This window comes from Pristiophorus japonicus, chromosome 16 (assembly GCF_044704955.1).
Source record: "Pristiophorus japonicus isolate sPriJap1 chromosome 16, sPriJap1.hap1, whole genome shotgun sequence".
Taxonomy (NCBI): domain Eukaryota; kingdom Metazoa; phylum Chordata; class Chondrichthyes; family Pristiophoridae; genus Pristiophorus; species Pristiophorus japonicus.
In genome coordinates, this window is record NC_091992.1 from 35,548,323 (window position 1) to 35,575,029 (window position 26,707).

At 46.4% G+C, this 26,707-nt stretch overlaps 1 protein-coding gene and 1 pseudogene across 2 annotated transcripts in view; both read left to right on the top strand.

Moving 5' to 3' along the window:
- auts2a (activator of transcription and developmental regulator AUTS2 a) overlaps positions 1 to 26,707 on the top strand; it is a 1,264,571-nt gene that overhangs the window by 488,272 nt on the left and 749,592 nt on the right. The window lies entirely within an intron of this gene.
- On the top strand, positions 12,348 to 12,526 carry LOC139227208 (U2 spliceosomal RNA; annotated as a pseudogene).

Sequence of the window (26,707 nt, forward strand, 5' to 3'; positions counted from 1 at the left end):
CACTGTCGCGAGTGATGTCACCTCAGCTTCCCATGTAGTCGTCTTCTGAAAATTCACCTTTCGTGCTATATGAGCCCTGACTAAAGAAACGAAATAGCAGCAAAAGCTAAAAAGTAATGGTGCCTGTCCATGCGGGCAAGCCAACTTTGCGAGGGCAGTGGAGTGGCGGCCATATTATTTCATCATTTGCTTGGTCATCAACTCAGCCCAGATATCTTTGTTTGAGTTAATTTTTTATCTTCAACAACAGAAATAACGTACCTGTGAATATCTCTACTGCTAAATGCCCTATACTCAAATTAGTCTGGGCTCACACACTAAGGCTGGAATCTTACCAGCTCTGCGAGCGCGAGTTTGGAGGTGGGTCAGCTGTTAAAATGACCGTGATTGACACTGGGGCGGAAGTCCGCTCGGAACCCACCTCCTTGTGAATTTCCAAAGTAGCGGCCCTGCCTGCGGTTTGCAGACCAGCACTAAGCTGAGGGTCAGGCAATTGAGATACTTAAGATATTTAAGCCGCATTTTAACCAGGCCCTAACGATTTTTTCACATCTTTTACGAGCTTCTCGGCATTCAGGGATCACGTCAGGTAAGTATGTCGGGTTCTCAATGATTTCATTGCTGTAAATAGTTGACAGCTGCAGAAGTGGTATAAAAGCTATCATTTCACAGCTGTTCATTTTCCAATCTTAGAAGCTGGAGCCTTCATGATTTGGGATATACTTTTCAGATTTATGGAGGTTTGAAGCGTTTACATGAACTCTCTATCCACTGTCATTTCCTTGGAGCAACCTCTCTCACCATTGACAGATTGCTTCTGTGGTCTCAACTTCAGCTGCCATCTATTCCATCAGCATCGGTGCCCTTGATAAAAATCGCACCTTGGTCCTCAGAATCCCACCACAATCAGCCCCAACACCAACATCACCATGCCCACCAACATCACCAGGCACAACAACAGCACCAAGGACAGCACCAACCTTCTCCGCAATCACCTGATGCTATACAGGGCATCAGCACCCGACCACATTGCTGCCCGGGAAGCCAGATTGACTTCACCTTGGCCAGATTGACTTCACTTGATGCTATATACCCTGGCTGCCACATGATGCGCCAGGTTGGCACCACCCCACACCAACACCATAAAGCATTCCTACAATGCCCAAGCCATTCCTTTCACACTCATCACCATTGCGGGGGTACCATTATGTCTCACCATTCACTGCAACTCACTAAGCCACTTTCAAAAGTACACACAGATCTGTCCAAGAAGACAAAGTTTTGAAAATAAAGATTTCAATGTTTGACAACACATTAACAGAAACTTTACATGAATATTGGCGATAACACCCAAATGCCTACCCTTGTGTGTTGTTAGTTGGTATGATTTCACAAGGATGAGGGTAAGTGTGAGGAGTAGCTAATGAGATGGGGATGTTATAATGTAGATAGAAAGAGAGGGATGGGTGGAGGTGCAAGGTAAGTTTTCTACATTGCAACAGTGACTACACTCCAAAAGTACTCCATTGGCTGTAAAACACTTTGAGACGTCCGGTGGTCGTGAAAAGCGCTATATAAATTCTAGTCTTTCTTTCTTTAAGTTGGCGTGAGTAAGGATGTGCAGGAATAGGGTAGAGAAGGCAGAGTGATGGGGATGTGCTGAGTGACACAGCAGGATGAGGTTGATTGTGGCTTTGCAGTAACCTATCGGGATCTACTGAGATCTTTGTAAGGTTTGAGCCACTGCAGCCAGGTCCTCCTGACGACATCCCTGCTTGACGATTGCCCTCATCCCTGCTTGACGATTGCCCTGCTGTGCAATGTGCAACGAGGCTGTGTTGGTGTCCTGGGGAGGTCTCTTCCACCCATTGGAAGGGAAGAGAACCTCCCTGCGTGCTGTGACTCCCTTCATAAACATCTGGAGGGAGTCACGGGAGAGCCTGGGTGCAGCCGTGCACCTTTGTGCAATGCTTGTCAGTGTTTGCAGCTGTCAACATGGTCCCGTTAAGGAAACCGGCTGATGACGTGTCATCAGATGACGACATCAGACCTGCTTCCTTTTAATTGGCCGTGAACCTCGCAGGACAGGCTTAACAAGCCCCATTATCACAAAATCATGTCGGAGGCCAGGATCAACACAGTTGCAGGGTTGGGACTCGCCAAGGGCATCGGCCACCCCTGACCCTGCCAAGGTTGGTAAAATCTAGCCCTAAGAATGGTGCCTTGAATAAGGTAACTTGAAGACTGCACATATCCTTGTATGAGTCAGTGCCTGGTAGGGGAGAAGAATCCATATTCTAAATGTCTTGGTTAAATGCATTTCACTAGGACTGACAAAAGCATCTTAAAAGCAGGAAAAAATCAAAAATGGCACATCATATGAGGACAGAAGAAAACTTTGTATAAAATAAAGAATTTGTGGCCACATATTTTCTCTTTGCAACCCGTTGTATTTTATCTCAGTAGGTACCAGACAGATATTTAATTTGTACCTGTATGAGTGTTATTAATTATAACTGAACTAAAAATGAAACGATAATGCTAAGAATAAATATCTGGAAGATCAGCACTAATATTGTTTGTACTGTATAAGTCAACTATCAGCCTGGCTTTCATTAATGTAATAAATTGTGTTTACGATACATTTAATGTTTTTAAGGTGATAAACAGCGACTCAGTATGCAGGTTATCATTGTTTTTCTTATTTGTTCGATACAGTTGGTGCTTATTAAAAGTTTGATTGCGCTATTGCTGTGTATTGACAGAGAGGAAAAAGTGTGGTGAGGGGAAAGCTGTACTGAATTAGCGCTGATGGATGCTATGTGTGTTATAAAGCCATTAAAAAAGGCCTAGGTCTGTCAGGCCCGTGTGGTGGCTGATGTGCAACAGTCACCACACGTTAAAAAAATCCACGCACAGGCATCTTACACCCCTAGAGTTCAGTACTGGAACATCGGGTCCTTTATTGAAACATCTGCAAACTCATCCCTTTTGGTGTGGAAGCAAGTCATCCTCGTTCGAGGGACCGCCTATGATGATGAATCTTAATCATAGGATTATACAGCACAGGAGGAGGCTATTTGACCCATCGTGTCTGTACCATCTCGATGAAAGAGCTATTCAATTAGGCCCACTCCTCTGCCCTATCCCCAGAGCCCTGCACATTTTGCCCTTTCAATTTTTTAATCCCTTTTGAAAGTTATTATTGGATCTTCTCCTGGCACCCTTTCAGGCAGTGCATTCCAGATCATCATAACTCACTGCGTAAAAAACTTCTCTCATTCTTTTTCCAATTATCTTAAATCTGTGTACTCTGGTTACCGACTCTTCTGCCACTGGAAACTGTTTCTCCTTATTTACTCTTATTATTTGAACTCCTCTATTAAATGTTCTCTTAATCTTCTCTGCTCTAAGGAGAATACCCCAGCTCCTCTTGTCTTTCCACATAACTGAAGCCCTGCGTTCCTGCTACAATTCTACTAATTCTCTACTGTGCCCTCTCTAAGGCTTTGACAGCCTTTCCTAAAGTGTGGTGTCTAGAATTGTACACAATACTCAAGCTGGGGCCTAACCAGTGATTTATAAGGTTTATCATATCTTCCTTGCTTTTGTACTCCATGCCTCTGTTGTATAGCCAGGGATCCCGCATGTTTTTTTAACAGCCTTCTCATCATTAATGAATGATAACAGAAGAAGCTCTCAGTTGTAGTAAACACACTGACAAATCATTGGGTCATTTAAATTTTATACTGTGTAAGCTTTTATGTTTTAAATTATAAGCTGAGCAGTTGTAAAATTTTATGAGACTGTTTCAGATCTGCATCTAGATTATGATTTGGTCTTGCTCTGTTTGTATTGTAATTTGGTTTGAACATTCTGAAGATCAATTGGAGGTCCATTTATGTGAAGCATTGCTCTGGGGATGAAAGATAGTGTTTGGTGATTTTTGTATTCCTGGTGGATTTTGTACTATTCCCAAATCAAGGAATGGCAGTGCCTGGGAGTTGTTGTCCCTGTATTTTCATCCAACCACAACTTGCATTTATGTAGCGCCTTTGACGCAGTAAAAATCCCAAGGTGCTTCACAGGAGCGTAATCTGACAAAAACTGACACTGAGCTAAAGAGAGAGACATTCGGACAGGTAGCCAAATGCTTGGTCAAAGAGTTGGGTTTTAAGGAGTGTCTTAAAGGAAGAGAGAGAAATAGAGTGGGAATTTCAGAGCTTAGGGTCTCGATGGTTGAAGGTACGGCCACCAATGGTGGGATGAAGGAAATGGGGGATGTGTAAGAACACTCCCTTTGAGCACTCCTTGCTCTCGGATACTATGGGTAAGATGCAGTTCAGAGCCACCGTCAGACTAAATTAGACTTCCCATTCCACTCCCTGATTATATCCACTGTATGTAATTTGCAACCAAATCACTACACTCCACAGAGCCTTGAATCTGCATTTTCAATAGACGTTAGAATTTGTGACTTGCAGAATAGACAGAAAAGCTGGAATTTTGCCGCCGCTCAGAGGGCGGGTTCGGAGGCGGGACCGCTGTCAAAATATTTAAAAGATTGACAGCGGGTTAGAATCCCGCTGTGAACCCACCACCATGTCAGTTTCCCAAGTGCCACGTCTGCCTGCGCTTTACAGACCCGACACTAAGCCAATTGAAATAGTTAAGAGCTTGTTAAAAGGTACTTAAACTGCATTTTACCATCTACTTAACATTTCTCCAGCTTTTTTACAAGGTTCCCGGCGCTCAGGGATCACGTCAGTTAAATAGGTCGGATTTTCAGTGACTCTCCATTCCTCTGAATAGTTGACAGCTGCAAAAATGATATAAAGCTACCATTTCACAGCTGTTCACTTTCCAATCTCTGAGCTGGAGCCTTCAGGATTTGGAATTGGAATAACCTCTCTCACCATTGACAGATCGCTTCTGTCATTTCGACTTCAGCTGCCATCTATTCCAGCAGCATCGGTGCCCTTGAAAAAATCTCACCTTGTTCCTCAGAATCCCACCATGATCAGCCCCAACACCAACATCACCAGGCACACCAGAATCACCACCAACAACATCAACCTTCTCCGCAATCACCTGAAGCTACACAGCACCTAACCACTTTGCTGCCTGGGAGGCCAGGGTGGCCTCACTATGGCCACATTTACTTTACTAGAAGCTGTACACCCTGGCTGCCATATGATGCGCCAGATTGGCGCCACCCCACACCAACACCATAAAGCATCCCTTTCACACCCATCACCATTGCATTGGGGTACCCTTATGTCTCAACATTCACTACAACTCATTAACGCCACTTCCAAAGGTGCACACAAATCTGTCCACGAAGGCAAAGTGTTCAAAATAAAGGTTTAAATATTTGACAACACATTAGCAGAAACTCCACATGAACATTGCAAAAAGACCCAAGTCCCTTGTGTGTTGTTAGTTGATATGATTGGACAAGGATGGGGCTAAGTGTGAGGGGTGGCTAATGAGATGGGGATGTGATAATGTCGATAGAGAGGGATGGGTGGAGATGCGAGGTAAGTTGGTGTGAGTAAGGATGTGCAGGAGTAGGGTAGGGAAAGCAGAGTGATGGGGATGTGGTGAGCCGCACAGCAGGATGAGGCTGAGTGTGGCTTTGCAGTAACATTTTGTGATCTACTGAGATCATTGAAATGCTTGCGCCAGATCGTCCTGACGGCATTCCTGCTTGTGCCCCCCTCTGCAATGTGCAGTTAGGCTGCGTTGGTGTCCTGGGGAGGTCTGTTCCGCCCATTGGAAGGGAAGAGAACCTCCCTGCGTGCTATGACTTTCTCCATAAGCCTATGGAGGGAGTAATGGGAGAACCTGGATGCAGCCGTGCATCTTTGTGCAGTGCTTGTCAGTGTTTGCAGCACCTCAGTGTTGCAGAACACTGTCAGCACAACTGTCAAAATGAATGTGGGCATGCACCCTTTAAGGGAACCGGCTGTTGACACGTCAACAAATGACGTCGTCAGATCTGCTTCCTTTTAATTGGCCAGAAGACTCACAAGGCGGGCTTAACAAGTCCCATCAGGGGAATGTCGTGGGGGAGGCCAGCATGGAATCAGGAGCGGGGTCGCGGCCCGCCACCTACCTCGGCCGCACTGAGCCCACCTCTGTGTAGGCGAAATTGCGGCCAAAGTTTGAGCACAGGTGCACATTTATATCAGTGGAGAAAAATTACAACAGCTGGAAATCTGAAATAAAAACACAAAACGTTGAAAATGCAGAACAGGTTCTGTCAATATCTGGCAAAAAAAACAGGTTAATGTTTTGGATACAGACCGTTCCTAAGAGTTTCAACCTGGGGCCTTGGCTTTCTGTCTCTCTTACCCCGTTGATATTTTGGCAGATTTGGGGCGGTCAAGGTGGGAAGCAATTGGCGAAATGCCCAGCTATATGCCCACTTCCCCGCTGTTCTCCGCTAGTCTGTCCATCAAGGGGACATGATAAAGAGGGATATGTGACCTCCACTGTTCCATGCCACTTGTTCTCTTGGAACACTGTTGGGCCCCAGCAGTCAGAGATGAGCAAAGGAGACCCCAGGGCAGAAATTGACTATGCTCTCGTGTTCTGTGCGCAGCCACACTCAATTAGCGAATTTAAGAATTTATGAAGTGAAAAAAAAATTCCATTAAGGCAACTCCCTGGCCACCTCTTTCTCCGATTGCTGAGTCTGCTGCTGCAACTTTCCACTCCTACATGGGCACAACTCCCGAGCAGAGAGCCCACCTTCTCTATGTCAGTGACTCTAGGGCCAGGAATATGACCAGGGTCAGTGGGGCATCTCCGGGAAGTCTCGTCCCACTGGGGTTGTGCCTTAATCGGGAAAGCGGAAAAAGCTCTGGACAAGGGACTCGATACAATTTGTTAACCAGGCTTTCCACTTTCCTGTTTTATTTCTTAAAATCGGAGCATCAGATGCTGAATTTAATTCCTCCAGCCTAAAGTAAATTAAATTTGGTTATGGGCACTCTGTAGGATTGCCTTCTACAGTCGGGATGCCTGGACCTGAAGTGATTCCCGTTCCCTTCTCAGGGATAAACTGTAACTAGAGTTGTTTGATTGAGATTGGCAATTAGTGCAGGATTCCAGACCGTTTTGTCCTGTGGATTGAATTACAGTGGGACTGGGACTGAGCTGCTCAAACTCATTTCAGCTGGAACCCTTCACAGCTGCCAAAGAGGGGAAAATGGCATCCCATTAACCTGTGCGAGATTTCAATCTTCTGAGTCCTAACAGGGAGAAGGCAGGGTTCTAACTCTAAGGTTAATGCTGAAAGAGGTCACGAAGTCTTGAGAATGTGCTTCTGGGATCTGAGGAATAAACTCATTTTGTTTTATCAAACTGGAGTCTGGGTCCCCAGGCCTTCCAAAGGTGGAATCCCAGAGGGCCCCAACCTCAACCTCATCAGATTTCTGTCCAGCTGTCATCAGATTAATGTATCTCTTCATTTATTGCAATGTCACTTCTGGTTATTTCAAACTAATAAACATTGTTTCCTGCAGTGACTAACTTGTTTCCTATGGGTAGCTGTGTCTAGAAGTTAGTACCTGATATCCCTGGGAGTCTGTCAATATTGGTCGAGGTTCTGCAGTAGTGCATCAGTATTTTTAGGGACTCATGGAAGCCTGTCAACAGCTGGTGACCATCACATGGTCAGATGCCATGTGCTCAGAATGCCACGTGATCAAACCTCCAGGAATGCCTCCAACCAGAGATGGCAAACCTAGCTGGGAGTGTGTCAGTATTTGCTGAGGGCCCCTGGGAGTGCGTCAGTATTTACAAATAGACCCCAGGAGTGTGTCAGTATTTGCTGAGGGACCTTGGGAGTGTGTCGGTATTTGCTGAGGGAACTTGGGAGTGTGTCAGTATTTTCTAAGGGCCCCTGGGAGTGTGTCATTTTTTTCTGAGGGCCCCTGGGAGTGTGTCAGTGTTTTCTGAGGAACCTTGGGAGTGTGTCGGTATTTGCTGAGGGCCCCTGGGAGTGTGTCAGTGTTTTCTGAGGGCCCCTGGGAGTGTGTCAGTGTTTTCTGAGGGCCCCTGGGAGTGTGTCAGTGTTTTCTGAGAGCCCCTGGGAGTGTGTCACTATTTTCTGAGGGCCCCTGGGAGCGTGTCAGTATTTTCTGAGGAACCCTAGGAGTGTGTCATTATTTGCTGAGAGCCTCTGGAGTGTGTCGGTATTTGCTGAGAGACCTTGGGAGTGTGTCGGTATTTGCTGAGGGCCCCTGGGAGTGTGTCAGTATTTGCTGAGGGCCCCTGGGAGTGTGTCAGTGTTTGCTGAGGGCCCCTGGGAGTGTGTCAGTATTTGCTGAGGGCCCCTGGGAGTGTGTCGGTATTTGCTGAGGGCCCCTGGGAGTGTGTCAGTATTTGCTGAGGGCCCCTGGGAGTGTGTCAGTGTTTGCTGAGGGCCCCTGGGAGTGTGTCATTATTTGCTGAGGGCCCCTGGGAGTGTGTCAGTGTTTGCTGAGGGTCCCTGGGAATGTGTCAGTATTTGCTGAGGGCCCCTGGGAGTGTGTCAGTGTTTGCTGAGGGCCCCTGGGAGTGTGTCAGTATTTGCTGAGGGACCTCGGGAGTGTGTCGGTATTTGCTGACAGCCCCTGGGCGTGTGTCAGTGTTTACAAATAGACCGCAGGAGTGTGTCAGTATTTGCTGATAGTCCCTCAGCCTGGGGTCTGTTTGTAAATACAAAGCTTAGATGTAAAAATAGAATTAATGAATTTTGGAAATCACAAATAAAAAAGCAAGTACACAGCCTGTTAATCAGCATCTGAAGGAGACAAAACCTGTCATTTTGGGGTTGACCCTTCATCGGGACATCCAGTGTTGGGTCATTAACCTATTGGGTCACACCCAATAGGTTATCCTATCCTTCCATTTCAAATGCTGATTAACCTCTGTGTATTTGCATTATTTGCTAGTCTTGTTTGATTTGGGCAAGATACCTGAGCGGCATTTCCACCAGGACAGTACACAGGCAGAGTGAATTGCCCCCCTTTTTGCAGAAATCAATGGAATGAAAACCAGGCGGTTCTGCAGCGAGACACTCCACCAGCTTACCGACCAGGCAGTGAAGGGGAAAATCATCCCCACTGTTCAGAGCTACATAACACTCAGCTGAGCTATGGGTGCATGCAGGTCTGCCACTATTTGCAGGTGGTGGTGGGAGCAATTTGAAGTGTCACACAAGAAATATATTGGCAAAACACTAAAGTGTATTGGTTAACAATGTGTTACCTTTTCCCAGGGTGTCAGCTGTGGCTCAGTGGCTGGCACTCTCACCTCGGAAGCTTGTGGGTTCAAGCCCCATTCCACTGACTTGAGGACAAAATCTAGGCTGACACTTCAGTGCAGTGCTGAGGGAACGCTGCACTGTCGGAGGTGCCGGCTTTCAGATGAAACGTTAAACCGAGGCCCCGCCTGCCATCTCAGTTGGACGTAAACGATCCCAAGGCACTACAGGTATTTTGAAGAAGAGCAGGGGAGTTCTTCACTGTGTCCTGGACAATTCTTCAACCAATATCACTAAAAAACAGGTTATCTGGTCAGTATCACATTTGCTGTTCGTGAAACCTTGCTGTATGCAAATTGGCTGCTGTGTTTCCTACGTTACAATGACTACACATTGATTGTAAAGCGCTTTGTGACATCCTGAAGTCCTGAAGTGAAAGGCGCTGTATAAATACAAGTCTTTCTTTTCGTTCTTTCATATCATAGAAACATAGAAACATATCACATTGTAACAAAAAATCTAAATAAGCCTATTGACAACACTGGTCAATCAACCCAATTCCGTCTATTACATCTGCTTTGATTGCTCAATGATACTGGTATAGGGAGTGCTTGGGACCCATTTGTGGTTCTTTTGTGTTGGCCACAGCATGGAGGAAGGAGTTTGAAGGAGAGGGGAGAAAGCCCATTTTAAAATTGGGAGATGAAATCAATACCATTCTCTTCTTTTAATGATCTGATCCTCTGGCTCATTGGCAAGCACTAATCCCCAGCAGAGTCATAAAGCTGAACTTTAAAATCAGATCCATGCACATTCTCAGAGATGACATACTGGCCTATCTCGTAACGAGTATAGTGAAGGAATGCAAAATTTCTATTCTCAAGCTGATTAAAGCATTCAGCTATCAGCTCATGCTTTATTCAGTGCTTTTGTCTCCTGGTTCAAAATAGAACCTACTTGTTCAGACATAATAGATATATTACAGCCTCAGCATTTCCTGTCAGTTGTTCCTTTAGTATGCTTGCTTATTGTTGGGATATTTGGCCAGTATCGGCCTATTTTCTCTTTGATCCTTACTACGTGACTATTTTTCACCGTGTTTGATTGTTTTCCCTGTAAGTTGAATTCTATATGTGTCTGTCTTCCATTTTTGATACAATTTTATGTCCCTTATATTTTGCATTCGTAGAAGGTTAAACAACGTTTGTGCTAAAAGGGAATGATTGCATTTTGTAACAATGAATAGATAGAGAAGGCTGGCTGGTTTTTAATGGAGGCACTATTGAGGGGTTCACGTAACGTGATAAACTGTGACAGCAGAGGTCAAGAAACAAGTCTGAATCTTGGAGTTCAATTCCTGCCTATAATCCACCGACACACATTTAATATGGTGTATCGGGTGGAGTGGTGGTGGAGGCAAATTCGATTGCGGCTTTCAAAAGGGAATTGGATAAGTACCTGAAGGAAAAACGTTTGCAGGGCTACAAAGTGCTCTTGCAGAGAGTCGGCAGGGGCTGGATGAGCCGAATGGCCTCCTTCTGTGCTGCAGCTGTTCTGTGATTCTGTGAGTTCTGACTGTGCTGGAAGCTGCATTTTTCGATACCCTGGATTAGTAATATCGGACCGTGCGGAATATGAAGCAGTAGTGTAGAACCTCACTGGTTGCTGGGTTATTTTGGAAGGTGGATACAGTTACCACTTTTTGTCAAGTCTGAAGCTGGACAGAAGGTGGGCTCGTGGCTTCTGTTCCGAGACTTACTTCACTGATGATAAGTTTATCAAAAATGTAATAACCTTAATAATTAATGGTTCCACACCTTGAAAACACAGAAGTGGGAAAAAACAAGAGTTGTATTTTAATATTATTGTTAAAGTAGTTGTAATTTTTTTCCCCATTGTCTGATTTACATTTGAGTAATTTCTGTACAACTTCCTTAAAATAATAGATTATCCAGTCTCCAACCAGGTAACATCCCTAATGTAAAAATATTCATCACTCTCTCTACAATATTCAGCCTGTTCCTGCTCATTTTCTTTAAGTGTGTTAAAGTCTGTGTAATGCCTTACGTTTGGTTGGCATGTTAGGTATGAGAATGGAGGAGGTCTGCTATGTTATCTGCAAGGGTTGAAGATTACTTTTGGGATGGAGTAGAGGATCAGTGTGAAGTCTTTTCAACCCATTCAGCATTCTCACTGCTGTAGTACCGCGGTACAGTCACTGGAAGGAGCTGTTCAGTTCGTTGGCAGCCTATAGCAGCAGAAGCCTTGTGACGTCAGCGAATGTTGAGCAGATTTGTGACTTTTGTCCTCGAATGTAAATGTTTTGTTGGTGTCAGGACCAGGATGCCAGCAAAAGGGTCTATAACCTCTGCATTGTACTCCAGAGCTCTGTACGGTGTTCTCTCAATGGAATCAGCTGCAACAACCCAGTGTAGATCATGTGCAGTTATCTTTTCAATGCTTTGTCATAGTGAAGCAAAATGGCAGCAAGTCTTTCTGGCAGTGCCCGTTCTAATGCTGTCTGATAACTCAGTTGGGATCCAATGTCTTCCTATACAATGCAGAATGCATTATGCTTGAGGTCTTGCAGATGGAGTTTAAGTCATTAGGCACTAGATTAAAAACTGAGACTTCAGGGGTGATAATGTCTAGATTGCTTCCTGTGGCAGGAACTCGACAAGTTCAGGAGGGAAACGCGGCAGCCAATTTGCACATAACAAGGTCCCACACACACACAGCAATGATCAGTTAATCTGTTTTAGTGATGCTCGTTGAGGGATAAATATTGGCTGTACTCCAGGAGCACTTTCCTGCTCTTCGAATCTTTTACGTCCATGGGATTTTTTATGCCCATCTGAAGGGACAGGCGGAGCCTCGGTTTCACATCTTAACTCAAAAACGACACCTCCGACAGTTCAGCACTCCCTCATTACTGCACTGAAGTGTCAGCCTGCATTAGGTGCTCAGGTCTTTGGGGAGGAGCTTGAAGTCACGACCTCATGACTCAGAAGTGAGAGCCAAGGCTGAACCCTAAAATAAAACCAAAAAAAAAACAAGGAATGGCAGCTTCGACTTAATGGAAAGACACTGAAGGGCTTCTCGGCCTTTTGGCTAAGATCAAGTGTAGTATCTGTTCTTATCAGTTTAATATCCCCTATGGGGACCTGATATTAAATTGATTTTTGGACAGGGAGATGGAACAGGGGCTTGCCCCGTCCACTCCATGCACTGACCTGGTATTGCAATGTTTCCAGGAACGGTGCAACTTCGCCTCTCGGCCTTTTGGCCTAAGATCAAATATATTGGCGCAAAGTGATCTTTGGCGTTAGAGTTGATCTGGAAAGAAATTGGACATAAAAAAAAAGAAAGACACTGAAGGGAGATCAAGTGATTTAAACACATCATTCCTTGAATGTGCGAGTGCATGTAGAGAAGGCCATAAAAAAGGCAACAGAATTTGGGGTTTTATAAATAATAAATTTATACAAAGCATTAGGGGACTAGGGCACAAGGTGCAGCTTTGGGCACCCCATTGTAACAAGGGCCATTCAGAGCACACATCATGATGCCAAGGTTAAGAGACTTGAGATACTGGGACTATTTCTACTGAATCAGATAACGCTAAAGGAGATTGAATCAGGGTTTTAAAATTATGAAGAGTTTTGATAGAGAGAGTGAGTAGGGAAAGGCTATTTCCTGTGGAAGGGGAGTCAGTGGCTAGGGGTCAGCAATTTAAAATTGTCATTCAGAGAGTGAGCAGAGAGCTTAGGAGAAATGTCTTTACAGACAGGGTTGGAGCATGGAACACTTTGCCACAGGGAATGGTTGAAATCGAGACCATTGCGTCTTTGAAGGGAAGAGTTAGTAAGTATTGGAAGCAGAGGAATATACAAGGCTATGGGGGAGAGAGCAGAGCAATGGGATTAGTTTTGGATTGCTCTAACCAAGACTTGGCACAGACATGGACTCAAATTTTGGCCTGAGTTGCTCCTTTTTTTTGGAGCAACTAATTTAGAATGGAGCATCTTAGAAATTGCAATTCTCGGCATTTAGTTTGCTCCAGTTCTAGTGAGTTAGAATAGTTTCATTGTAGAACAGATTTTTTTTTCAAAAGGGGGCATGTCCAGCCACTTACGCCTGTTTTGCAAGTTTAGGCAGTGAAAACTTACTCCAAACTAACTTAGAATGGAGTAAGTAGATTTTTGTACACTCAGAAAAACCTTGCCTGCACTTATAAATCAGGCATAGGGAACGAGAGATGGCGGGGGGTGGGGGGAAGAGAGAGGGTGGTTTACAAGCATTAAACACTTCACTTTTACAAATAAAGAGCCATCATCAATAATAAATGATCAATAAATCAACCAATAAATCAATCAAAAAAATCAAAAAATTAAAAATAAAAAAAATAATAAAAAAATCAATCAATAAGTAAAAAATTAACTTTCTACTCACCTACTGCAGCACCAGGAGCCCTCCAACAGCATGCTGGAATGCCCCCCCCCCCCCCCAACCCGTGTGTCTCTGTCAGTGTCTCTCTCTCTGTCTCTGTCAGTGTCGCTCTGTTTCTCTGACAGTGAGGAGAGGGGGGAGGGGAGGGAAGGGGGACGAGGGGGGGCTGCACAGGAGGGAGGCTGAATGGGCCCTGCCGCCGCCGGGTGGGGCCCGCTCCCAGCAAGATGTCGGGCGGGCAGGCTCCGACGCCAACGCCGGCTCCCGCGGAGCACTTCGGGCGGGGCCCGCCCCCAGCAAGAGGCCGGGCGGGCGGTCCCCGCCACCGATGAGATAAGATGTGTCAGGCCACACGGCCCGGGATAGAGGCGACATCCCTTTGGCCAGGGATAGGGTCGTCGCCCGGAGACAGGACGCGCTGGGGGGGGGGGGGGCCAGGAGCTACTGCACACGCGCGCAGCCTCCACTGCGCACACGCGCAGCTGCCGGCACTGATTTTGGCGCAGGGCTGTAGCTCTGCCCCCAGCAGCTCCTGCTGTGCCGTGCCAAGCTGGAAACAGGCCTACAGATATCGGAGAATCACGAGGTAAGTATTGGGCGCAATTTTTGTTCGACAAATTAGGCGGGCCTCTCCGATGTGCGCCCTTCTAGTGGGGGTCCGAAACTTGAGCCTATTGGGGTAGAAATGAATCTCGGGTTATAACACAAAACGGGCAAAAGTGAATCGGCAGCTCGTTTACACACTCCCTGATTTTCAAGAAATCGAGAAATTTCTATGGTCCAAAGTTTCTGATTGAAGAGTTGAGGCATACTACTCTGCAACAGGTTGAGCTGTAATATCTAGATGTTTGCCATATTTAATGATAGAGGATTGTTGGTAGATGCAGGAAGAGGGTTTACATTGGCCTGACTTTGTGTTGATCTGAGCTTCTAACCCTCTGTAGTCTCCACCATAAAGACTCCCTACTGCCACCTCCATAGCATCACCAACCTCTGCCTTTACTTCGGCCCATCTGCTGCTGAAATCCTCATCAAAGCCTTTGTCATCTCCAGACTCAACCAGCCCAATGCCTTCCTGGCTGGCCTTCCATGCTCTGTACACTTCAGTTGTTTGAAAGTTCTGCTACCCATAACCTATCCCGTACCAAGTCCCGCTCACCCATCACCCCTGTCCTCACTGACCTACATTGGCTCGCAGTCCCCTAATGTCTCAAATGTAATATTTTCATCCTCATGTTTAAATCCTTTCATGGTCTTGGCTCTCCCTATCTCTGTAACCTCCTTCAGTGCTGCAACCCCCAAAATTCTCTTCCTCCAACTCGGGCCTCTTTTGCATTGCCCCATCCCTTCACTCTACCATCAGCTACCTAGCCCCATGCTCTGGCATTTCCCACTCATAGCCCCATTGCCTCTCCACCTCAAGCTTTTGATCACCTCTCCTCATATTTCCTTCTTTGGCTCTGTGTCTGTTTTTGTCTAATTATAATTCTGTGAAGCTTGGGATATTTCTCTACTTTAAGGACACTATATAAATGCAAGTTGTTGTTGAATATGGAAACCTCAGCTACTGTTTTCTGTGTTCCATTGTGTAATATTCAGTCTGTACAGGATAAATTGACTTGGTCTGGTTGCTTCATTCTCTGGCTGTATTTTATATTACATCATCATCATAGGCAGTCCCTTGTATCGAGGATGACTTGCTTCCACGCCAAAAAAGGATGAGTTCACAGGTGTTTCAATGAAGGACCTAATATTCCAGATCAGGAACTACATGTTGAAGGGTGGAAGATGCCTGTGCATGGAATTTTAAACATGTGGTGGCCGCTGACACCAGCCACCACACGGGCTTGACAGAGCTAGATCTTGGTCTAGTGGCAAGGATTAACCCAGACGACTGGAGACCAGCTCTGCTGCACGGACCTAGTGCGCACACATATTGCAGTGTGGGCTGGCCCAGTGCTGACCCTGGGCCCACGCTTCTTCTGGGCCGCAATCATGTCGCTCTGTAATCTATCGCCGCTCCTTCTCCCTGACCACACCGCTCCTTCTGTACTTGCCCACGCTCCAATCACCGACTTGGGTTATGGTGACGTCCAATCCAGTCGCCCTCTTCACAACCATGAAAGGAGCAGCGTGGGGGCCCGACCCGGCATTCGGAGTGGCGGCCCCGACGTGCAAGGTTATATAACCTGGTGTTGAGTACCTTAAAGTTCAAGCTGGAGTCTGTTTTCTGGTGCCATCAGTTGGCTTAGAGCAGCAACTTGTCTCTAATTTTGTTCACCAGATGCTGTCCAAGATTTGCCCAAACTAGGACATGTTGTTTTTCCACATTTGCGTGCGTAACCTCCCACAGTTTGCCATGTGTCGAACGTCACTGGTATGTTCATTCTCAGTGGGTCCTCTGTGTCCTGCTGGTCTTGCATGTTGTGTGCTGTTCTCAGTTGTAGCATTACATACATGACTGTTTTGATGTAATGTTTGTTGAATGCTTGAACATTGGACCTTTCAAAGGTTCTGCCAAAGTCCTTTAAGACTGATAAAGTTATAGTACGGCGTCAACACTGCACACTCACAGAGGCATGAGCTGCGTCTTTTTGGCTAATTTTGAAATTTTATTTTCTTATCAATATGAATAAATTTATATGTGGCTGCTAACCCATTAAATAATGTACACCATCCATCTTATCAGCAGGATTTTTCTTAGCTTGCCAGAACACATGTTTCATATTTAGTATTTCTTTTGGCATTGCTATATCAAAGTAATTTAGTTGTTCACTTTCTGGCAGTGTTTCAGAGGTTTTGTAAACTCCTTACCCTGCATAATATAACCAGAGAGCTCCATCCTGGCACCGTCTGTTATGTCACAAGCAGTCAGAAAACTTTCAAGTTGGTCAATCCATTTTTGCCCTCAAGTGGCCACTGAAGTTGAGTCAAATTGAGGGGTGGAGTAGGCATTTTTTTTGTCTTTGTTTAGCAAAGTTTGACGTAAAGGAATTGTAACATCAATATGGTGACTATAGGCCAATGTCGTTCAGGACAGTTTAAATCTATTGTTGCTGAAAACACCTCGGAAAACCACCACAGCCCATCCTAGCTGGTGCGTGCCAGCCACGCATTTCTTTTTTCTAATTCATTCTTGGGTGTGGGCGTTGGTGGCAAGGCCAGCATTTATTGCCCATCCCTAGTTGCCCTTGAGAAGGTGGTGATGAGCCACCTTCTGTCCATGTTGCAGTCTTTGTGGTGAAGGTACTCCCACAGTGCTGTTCGGTCGGGAAGGAACGGCGATATTGAGTCCAAGTCAGGATGGTGAGTGACCTGGAAGTGAATTTGGGAGATGATGGGCTTGCCACGCACCTGCTGCTCTTGGCCTTCTAGGTGGTGGAGCTCATGGGTTTGTGAGGTGCTGTCGAAGGATGAGCAGACTACTAGTATCAGGTACAAAACATTGACTGGAATAATGCACCACAGCCTTGCTTTGGGCCCAGGTTTCGGGCCGCGCCTCAAACGGCACAGCCCCGACCTGGACGCCCGTTTCTCATGCCAGAAAGTGCGCCTAAAAAATACTTGCCGATTCTCCAGCTTCCTACAGATCCTCTGGAGCTGGGCGCGGCGCAGCACAAGCTGTGGGGGGGCGGAGCCAGGTTCCTGCGCTGAAAACAATGCCGGGACCTCTGCACAGGCGCGCTACAGTGGGCGTGAATGTGCAGTAGCTCCAGGCGCCCAAAAATGTGTGGGAGGGGCCCGAAGCACGCAGCCCCTAGCCCTGGCCGAATGGGCTCACTGGGGTGGTGTGGATCGGGCTGCAGCTCCCACGCCCAGCTCCTGCTTCCTCCCGACCCGACCCGACCCGACCCACGCTCCCCCCGCCCCCGGACCCGACTCGACTCCCATTCCACTCCCCCACACCACCCCCCCGCCATCCCCGACCCGACTCTCACTCTCCCTTCCCCCCCCCCACCACCCCCACTGGACCCACACCGCCCCAGTGAGCCCATTCGACCAGGACTAGGGGCTGCGTGCTTCGGGAACCCTCCCACACATTTTTGGGCGCCTGGAGCTACTGCACATGCGCGCCCACTGTAGCGCGCCTGTGCAGAGGTCCCGGCATTGTTTTCAGCGCAGGGACCTGGCTCCGCCCCCCCACAGCTTGTGCTGCGCCGCGCCCAGCTCCAGAGGACCTGTAGGGAGCTGGAGAATCGGTAAGTATTTTTTAGGCACCCCCGTCCCCGGACCGGACGGGACCCCTGCTTCCCCACCCCCCACCCCCTGCTCCCGGACCGGACCCGACTCGACTCCCATTCCACTCCCCCACACCACCCCCCCACCCCCACTGGACCCAACCCGACCCCCACATCCCCGGACCCGACCCCCCCCCCCGGACCGGACCTCGGACCCGACCCGACCCCAGGCCACCTACCTGTAAATCCGGTGTTGGGCCCAGTCGGGCCCGGCCCATTCAGCCTCCCTCTCCTCTCTCTCCCCCCCCTCCCTTCTCTCCCTCCCTTCCCCCCCCCTCCCTTCTCTCCCTCCCTCCCTCCCTCTCCCCCTCCCTCCCTCCCTCTCCCCCTCCCTCTCTCCTCCCCCTACCCTTGCTGTCAGAAACACAGACACTGACAGACAGAGAGTGAGAGACACACACAGACAGACAGAGAGATAGCGACACTGACAGAGACACACTGGGGGTGGGGCGTCCCAGCACGCTGTTTGGGGGGGGGGGGTCCCGCCGCTGCAGTCAGTAAGTAGAACATGTTTTATTTATTTATTTTTTACTTTTTTAAATTTTTTATTAATTTTTTTTGATTGATTTATTGGTTGATTTATTGATGTATTTATCATTTATTATTGATGATGGCTCTTTATTTGTAAAACTGAAGTGTTTAATGTTTGTAAACTTCCCTTTAAACCCCCCCCCCACCATTCCCTACGCCTGATTTGTAACCTACGCCTGATTTTCTAAGTGTAGACAAGGTTTTTCTGAGCGTACAAAAATCTACACTTACTCCATTCTAAGTTAGTTTGGAGTATGTTTTCACTGCCTAAACTTTCAAAACGGGCGTAAGTGGCCGGACACGCCCCCTTTTGAAAAAAAAATCTGTTCCAAACTGAAACTGTTCTAACTGACTAGAACTGGAGCAAACTAAATGCCGAGAATTGCAATTTCTAAGATACTCCATTCTGAACCAGTTGCTCCAAAAAAACAGGAGCAACTCAGGCCGAAACTTGGCCCCATAAAAACTCTTTGTAATTGTGAAACGTTTTAAGTTGGCAAACTCAGCCTGGTCAGTGTAGCATCAGACCTTTTTGTGTTGGTTTTCCAGTTGGAATGTGTTCACTGTCACTCACCTGGCTATGCTGTAAAATATTATAAATGATATGAATCACCCCTGCTGCCACTGCCCTTTTTCTCGCCTTATGGTTCTATTATACCCTGGAGCTGGACGATATCGTGGTGTTGCCTCATGGCTCACTGGAGCAGCATGAAGCCACAGTTTCAATGACTCGTGCAGGGTCCAGAAGTGGCTTGTCCTGCAAAAATGTTCACAACAAAACAGATCTCCGCAGCATACGCCACAAAATGGATGCTTCAAGGCCAGGATTATTCATTTTCATTTCACATTGTGAGAGAATGTATTATTGGAAAAGTACTGGGAGGCAGAATTAACTTAACAAAAATAAAGGCTTGTATATTGTGGCAGTTATGCATGTGGTATGCAAGATATCTCGTGAGCAAATTTGGATATGGACTTCGGGCCTAATCTAGATTTTGAGTTATTATCTTATCAAAAATTCATTGCTACAGAATGGTAAAAATTTTAAAGTTAATAATGTAGGAGTGACTCCCAGTAATACGTGCAGAATGCACCAACACAAATGATAGATTTTGACTATTTGTCTGCATGGATTGCTACAATCTTGCTGGGGTACAAGTGCTGCTAATGGCTGCCTTACAGTTCTTTGGGCAAATGGCTATTCTTCATGTTTGGCCCTCGATATTGAGTGTCGCCTATCAGTTTGACCATGGGTGGAGCCACAGCCAAGTCTGATCTTGACCTGGTGAAATATCCACACATGCACTTCGTAGCACTTGTTGGTAATCAGGAACCCTGGCTGATTTTGTCCCTCCCTCGCCCAGGAACACTAAGTCAATAGTGACACCCCTTGCTGAGGTGAGAGATGGAACTTGGAAACTCCTTGGTCTCTCTGGCTGACTTTCACTCCGGGTGCCAACGGAGCATAGAGAAAGAGAGAGGAGCTGCAAATTTCTGGGGGCCTGGAACACAAAAATATCTGGGCAGTTGAGAGCTTAATTTCAAATGGGACCCAGTTCCAATAGCTCACCATTGCTTTTTGTACCTGTCAGAAAACCTAAGGGTGATCCAGGTGAATAATATAGCTTCTCACCTGTAGGTGGTATATTATGATGCCAATACAAATGAGATAAATACATCATGTGACATATGAGATGTCATTTGCACCATAGCAATGCTGAGCGCAAGGGATAACTGGGTGTCTCTGGCGAGTTTAAGGACATGTGGAGGGGATTTAAAGTGCAAGACAAAAGCAGGTTTTCACACCCCCTTTCTCCAAGTTAGCTAAACTGCTTTAATTATTAACACATCCTCTGGGTCTCGTATATGTCTTTTATTTTTCTAATGTCTCTCATCGTGGTTCTTTTTGTTGTACACTTAATATCACTTCTGTCATTTAACCATCTCTTGGTCGCCACCTAATCAATTTACAGCTCATTCTTTTTTTCTTGTGTATGTGCCTCCCCCGCCCCCCTCACTCTGTTCCTGCTTATAAGCTGTTTACCTGTAACATCTTCCAATTCTGCTGAAGGTCTAGGCCTGAAACATTGACATTTTACCTTTGTTTACAGATGGTGCCTGACTGGCTGAGTGTTTCCAGCATTTTCTGCTTTCACACAGTATTTAAACCTTACTTACAAACCAAGAGCATGATTACATTGCCGAGCGACCGGTGGCGTGGGCCAGTCATTTATTATTGCAAACCTTTAGCCTTGATGAACAGTGCTGAAACAGAGTTGACTTTGCTGGATGGGGCGTGTGCAGTGACATCAGCCTGTTGCCCTCAGGACTGTGTCAACGCTCTTCCAGGAAGTGAGTCTGGCCAAAATACCCACACCTCCCAGTTTTAAACATCTACAACACCTTACATCTGCTACAATTCAGACCCCCAGAACTGCTCCCTAGCCCCAGTGTTGGGTAAACCCCCCCCCACCCCGGAACACATCCCCAACTCTCTTTCCCCCCATGTGCTGCCAAATCCTAAGGCCCCCCCCCCCCCCGACTCACCATGAACAACACCAAAAGAGATCTGCTAGTTTAGTCATGAATTTTGTGACTTGCCTTCTGCCCATATTGTCCCACTGGTCCTTAACATGGGTGCACTGTTTCCAGATTTGCTCCCCACAACCAGTCATCCTGTATTTAACCAAGCTTATTTATAGACTCCACTGAGCCTTCACGAGCAGACACCTTGCAATTCCTTGGACCTCGACTCCTATAAGAAATTTAGCTACAGGCACTTAGACAAAAGAAATATTGTGACAGGGGAAGCATTTAAATTGGAGGAGGCATTACTTAGGCCTGCGTCACCTGTGATAACCCCAGAGAGTGAAGACTATCGATCGCTTGTCACTCAAGGCATTCAGCAGAGTGCATTGACAAAACTTGTCAGGCCTCTAATAGTAGGGTTAGCCAGTTCAGCCTCTGCCCAGGAGAAAACTCAATAGAAGCCTATTACTCGGCAGCTTTTATCTATTATAGAACTGCAGAAATGAAACGGTAAGTGGGAGGTAGTAATTTCACCTGCTCAAACTCCCCGACAGAACCAGCCCAATATGCTTTAGTATGTTTTCCCAAGCTGTGTGGTACAGGAAAGTAAATTTTTTAAAGGGACATTGTGCCCTGCAGTCTTGCTCAATAATGCACATTTGAACAGTTCAAACGTGATATTGGAGTTTCCAGCTGAATTTCACACTGGTTAAACGTTTCAGAAATATAACACGCACAGGTAGACCAGGCTGCTACTGTTAGATGCCTCTAAATGGCTTCAATAATCACATACTTGCCCTTCCTAAGCAGGATGGCAATGCCGGTGCATTCAGCAAGTCCAATTTTGATTTTCACTTTAAATGGTGTTCTGGTTCGAGCTGTTTTTAGAATGCAATCGGCCGGCTGCCCACACTCGTGAGCAGTAGTAGGGCAGTCTGGCAAAAGGCCGGCCGGAAAATCTGGCCGCTACACTGGCAAGCCGAACCGGAGGTAAAAGAAGGGGAGATGGACAAAAATGCCACCCCCCCCCCCCCCAGTATGTTCTAGGCTGTTTTTGGAGAGGCTTCCAGCAATCCCTTTAAGGACCAAGGCTTAAGCCGCTCACCACTGGTACAAATGTGCCGAGTATGTGTGGCAAGGGCTCCTACAACCAGTGTGGAACCACAATTCTCACACAAAAGCTGCCTTCCATCTGTTTCGGGTGGGAGTGTTGGCCTTTCATTTACAGACCCGTTTCAGGTGGGTCTTTGGGTGTCCAAGGAACTGCCATGGTTTTCCTTCCCAACAGGGCGGCCAACAGGTGAAAATCGCCCCTCTAGCATTTCACCCAACCAGCTTTTTATGTTTCCAGCAATGGTGTGTTAGTAATAAAGTTTCTTCTCTCAGAGGGTCGTGAATCTTTGGAATTCTCTACCCCAGAGAGCTGCGGAAGCTGGGTCATTCAATATATTTAAGGCGGAAATAGACAGATTTTTGAGTGACAAGGGAGTGAAGGGTTATGGGGAGCGGGCAGGGGAAGTGGAGTTAGGCCAAGATCAGATCAGCCATGATCTTATTGAATGGCGGAGCAGGCTCGAGGAGCCAAATGGCCTACTCCTGCTCCTATTTCTTATGTTTTTCTTGTGTTATGTACCGAAACTGCAGCAGTAAAGCGTCTTAAACATGAGGACTAACTTGATGCCTATTATATTCATTCTAATTCAAACACAAATTTAAATAAAATATTTAAACACTATTATATTCTGCTCACCCTCTCATTCATCCTTTATTTATTTTACGGCCTCTTCCACATTCTCTCTCTGGGTGGTTTCTTCATTTTCATTTTACTCTCTTGGTAATCAGTATTTTCTGTTTTACCAATTTTAACCTTCATTTTGTATTCGTAAAACTAAAAGTTAAGTCTGATCTCCATTCCCAGTGTCCAATTTGGAAAAAATTGCCATTTGATTGACAAAGTCAGCCTTTCAGACAACAGCTTGACAAGGATTTAAGGGACAACTTTGTTGAGATATGTAAAACACTACATAGTTATATGTATAATAAGCCAGGAATATCACATCATTGTAAGGCAGGAAAGTAGGATCCGAGGATATCAATTTAACTGAGTGAAAATTACATTTAAATGGATATTTTTTACTCCTCCTTTACTGAAAGTGCTAAATGTTGGGAATAATGTGTCAAGTGGGGTGGTAGAGACCAAATCATTAGGGATGCTCAAAATCCAATTGGAAGTTAAAATGGAAGAATTAAGGTATTAGAAAGATCAGCTTTGATGGGCCAAATGTCCTTTTCTCATCCTTGACTTTCTTTGCACTTTGTGTCTCTATGCATTAATAAGAACATAAGAAATAGAAGCAGGAGTAGGCCATCCAGCCCCTCGAGCCTGCTCCGCTTGGCCTCGGCCTGCTGATTTTAGCTCTACTGATATCTTTAACACATCAGTTGTCAGCTGCTTCATTTTCTGGCTTTTATATCTCCCCAGCTTTACTTAGTACAGACTCTGTTAATGTCTAAAAGCAAATTGAAATATAGTTCAAACTCTTCTGAGCTGTCCTTTCTGGATGGAGTTTCTGCTAATGATATAAGTAACCCAGCTGTTTCTGTGCAGAGCTGGGCAATAAATTAATTGAAGGATCAGGAAGAAGAAAGCACGCCATTTGTTTTAGTGGATGTCTTGTTTTACTGCACAGCTTTCATTGCCGTGATTTCCCCAAGTGTTTAGTTTCCCCCTCCCCCCTCCTTATTTGTCCCTCTTAGAATTTATACGATACTCTTGAATTGCTTAAGCATCCCCAAAGGCCCATTTTATTTTTCTGACATGCTTTCAGGGTTTGATAACTGTTGTGGTGGATGTTATAACATGTTCCAACCCAAACGTCATCGGGAATCGGGGATATTTTTCAAAGTGCGAACAATAGCCAGCTGCCCCGTTGCAAAATACACGTATCTGCAAGAAATGTAGACAATATGAGAGATGAATTGGCATAAAATACTTAAAAATGTAAGTGATTTAGTTACGCCCATAGTTTTAATGTTTGTATGAATTGAGATGCTTTTTTGAAGATAGCATGCACTTTAAGATGTGCAATGGGATTATCTAGAGACTGCAGTTAAAACCATCGGCACTATATACCTTAACGTGACACTTAATAAATGCTCTTTGCTCATGGTGAACGTTTCATAAAAATTTTGGTTTCTTAATTCACGTTCATCTTGATTATGTTCCAGAAACACAAACTTTTTTCACCAAAATGTGTAGTGATTCTAACAATCCTCTTCACAAATAGTGGCAAATATTGCTTTATGCTTCTTCTCCTATCCATGGAAAATGCCTGGACATGCACTGAACTTGGGCTGAATTGTCATAGTGTGCAGGTGCTTGGAAAGCTGATGAAATCATAGCTAATAATATTTGTGCAGTAACTTCAGAAGATAAAGTAGTCACAGACAGTCACTACTAAATCCAACAAGGAATTCAGGAGATAATTATTTACCCAGACAGTGCTTAGAATGTGGAATGCGCTACCACCAATGTTCCCACTAATTTCTTTTTGGCCGGCTCAACTCCTTTAATGGGCTGCGCAGGTCATTTAAAATTCCACGCTTGTGCGTTTTTTCTATTTCAAAGCTGGCTCGCCGGCTGCATGGGTTCTGTGGTGTGCTGTGTGGCTGCACAGCTTAAAGGGAATGTTGGCCATCACATGCAGTAGTTGACGCGAATAGCATAGAGGCATTTCAAGCAAAGCTAGATGGATACATGAGGGATAAAGGAATAGAAGGATATATTGCTGAAGTAAGGTGGGAGGTAGCTTGTGTGAAACATAGACCGGCATAGGCCAGTTGGGCCGAATGACCTGTTTGTGTGCTGTAAACTCTGTGTAATTCTATGTAACTGACAGTAATTGGCAAAGGATGTGGCTGCCCTCAATCACATCAAAGAACCACAACTTCATATTCTGAGGTGGCTTTGAATGGAGAACAATTCACTATTGGAAAATGTACTTGAATATTACATTTAACTTCTGGATCCAGAGCAGAAATGCAGGAACAGTAGCATAGTTGTTACTGGACGAGTAATCCAGAGGCCTGGACTAATAATCCGGGGATGAGAATTCAAAGCCCACCTCGACAGCTGGGGAATTGGAAGTCTGTTAATTCAATAAATCTGGAATAAAAAGCTTGTATCAGTAATGGTGACCATGAAACTACCAGATTGTCGTAAAAACCATCTGATTCACTAATGTCCGTTAGGGAAGGAAATCTGCTATTCTCACCCGGTCTGGCCTATATGTGACTCCAGACCCACAGCAGTTGACTCTCAACTGCCCTCTGAAATGGCCGAGTGAGCAATTCAAGGGCAATTGGGGATGGGCAATAAATGCTGGCCTTGTGTGAATGAATTTTTTAAAATGCTTTGGAAAGCATCAACATTTCGCTTGCCGGTGAGTCCCGATGCTCTTCATTATGACAAGTGATTTGGTGTGGCATGTCTTCCCAAGCTGAGTCCCCTGCCTGTAGCGCAAATTGCTCCACAAGTAGCACAATTTTGCATAAAAAGTCCTGGAGGCAGTAAAAGTACTCAAATTCTGGTTAGGTGGTTTCCACCTTGTAACATCATATTCGAACGGGCCCTGCAGGAGCTAAGCAGCAGTGAATGGAGAGAATTGGGTATAAATTCATCCTGGGCAATCCCCCAAAACGGGCAGTTGGGCATTACCAGCGCATTGCAGTCAATGGAAAAGGAAACCAGGCAGAGTACAAAACAAGCTGTGCTACTGCCCAACACACATTTTTATCCCCATGGGTTAGCAAGGAATCATCATACTCCGCTCACACCGAGTGCACAGTGTCAAGGGAGAGACGGGTGAAAGCCCGACTGTGCCGAGCGTAGGGAGAGATTGTGCAGCATGAGGGGGAAGTGAAACAGCAACCCCCACACTAAGGCCCCAAGTTTCCATACGCTACAAAACGGGCGCCCCTCCGAGCTGGGCGCCCGTTATTCGCACCGAAAACGGCACCGGAAAAAAACCGCGCGATTCTGGAGCGCCCTGCAGCTCCTTGTCTGCTTGGCGCGGCGGCCAGGGGGCGGAGCCTACCACTCGCGCCGATTTTGTAAGTGGGAGGGGGCGGGTACCATTTAAATTAGTTTTTTTCCTGCCGGCAACCCTGCGCGTTGGAGCGTTCACGCACGCGCAGTGTGAACGAAACATTGGCACTCGGCCATTTTTGTAGTTCTTTGTAGATGTTTAATTTTTGAACATTTTTTTAATAAAAGCACATTGCCATCAGCACATCAGCACTGAGGCTTCTTGCGGCAGTTCCCTGCCGTCGGGAATGGCTGCTGAACTTGTGAGGCTTCCTGCAGCCTTCTCACTGTCTCCTTCCCCCCCCCCCCCCCCCCCCCCCCCGGCCCGCCGTCTGGAACGGCTTCCTCCCCCACCACGCTGCGTTCGGTCGGTCAGGCCCGCAATCCCTCCCTCCCCCCCCCCCCACCCCCCGCCCGCCGTCGGGAACGGCTTCCTCCTCCCCCCCCCCCCCCCCCCCGCGGGAACGAACGGCTTCCTCCTCTCCCCCCCCCCCCCCCCCCCCCCGCGGGAACGAACGGCTTCCTCCTCTCCCCCCCCCGCGGGAACGAACGGCTTCCTCCTCTCCCCCCCCCCCCCCCCCCGCGGGAACGAACGGCTTCCTCCCCCCCCCCCCCCCC